Genomic DNA, 1,299 nt, shown 5'->3' with positions numbered 1-1,299 from the left:
GAGGGACGGCGCAGGAGAGGAAGGCCCTCTATGAGGTGGATTGATTCAGTGACTGGGATAATTGGGATGGGAGTCTCTGAGACAGTGTGATTGGCACAGGATAGAGCAGAGTTTAGGGCTGTTGTACATAGGGTCACTATGAGTCGCAGGTGACTCGAGGGCACATAACAACAACAAAAACTTTGTTTTCCTAAGTTTTACCCTCCAAACATGCAAACTTCGTTGTTCTTATCCTTAATGTACTTGTTTGTTCCCAAGAGGAAAAAAAGGTTGTTATTTAATTTCACTTGGATCTGCAATCACTGTCCAATACTGAACAACAACAGGGACACACAAGGGCTTATCTTGCTTGTATCACTGGCATGTCCTTCCTCTTCATGTGTCCCCTTTATTTGCCATGGATGTCATGACTCAAATAGATACTCTTGATGACTTATGTCTGATGATCAAAGACTACAACCTTGATATGGATTACACTTAAAGAAAACAAAGTTTTTATAACTGCACGAATAAGCACCAGTTAATAAGCAAACATTAATGCTGTTAATTATTTCTTTTTACTTTATTCCATAATAAAGACCAAGGGAAGGAGCTGACAAGAAAACAAATGATTCAGTTATTATTTTGAGGAAATCTACTGCAAAGAAATGTTCAAACACAAAGAGGTAATCTTGAGGAATAAGGCGCATCTGACCAAAGTCATGATGTTTTCAATAGCCTCATTTCATGCAAAAGTTTAACAATGGATGTTGTTATTGTGGTGTACCATTGAGTTGAAACTGACCCATAGTTGACCCTTCAGAAAGTGTTAAGAGGCAGTTAATTTTACAAGAGGAGACTGAATATCTTTCTTTCATGAAGCAACTGGTGGATTGAAATCATATGCATTTAGGTCTTCAGTGCACCTTCCTACCACTTGGCCACCAGAGTTCCCTCTGGTTGGATTACTAAAGAATATTTTGTGCCTTCTGATTATGGTATTGGGAAAGAATGTTGAATATACCATTAAGTTCCAGAACAGAAAAATTTGTCTTGGAATAAATGTAGCCAGAACTTAGTAGTGAGTAGAAGTCTAAAGTCTACCAAACATTCTTTGTAAATCTTTCTTATCAGTAGGGATCAGTATCTGGACAATGACATTGTATTTGGTAGAGATACATTGGGGTTTGTTGTTGTTGTTGTTGTTATGTGCCGTCGAGTCACCTGCGACTCATAGCGACCCTATGTACAACAGCCCTAAACTCCGCTCTGTCCTGTGCCAATCGCACTGTCTCTGACACTCCCATCCCAATTATCCCA

The sequence above is a fragment of the Elephantulus edwardii genome, unplaced genomic scaffold, assembly GCF_000299155.1.
Source record: "Elephantulus edwardii isolate Elephantulus edwardi_28Jun2011 unplaced genomic scaffold, EleEdw1.0 scaffold00069, whole genome shotgun sequence".
Lineage (NCBI taxonomy): Eukaryota > Metazoa > Chordata > Mammalia > Macroscelidea > Macroscelididae > Elephantulus > Elephantulus edwardii.
The sequence above is the reverse complement of the archived record's forward strand: the minus strand, read 5'-3'. Positions refer to the sequence as shown.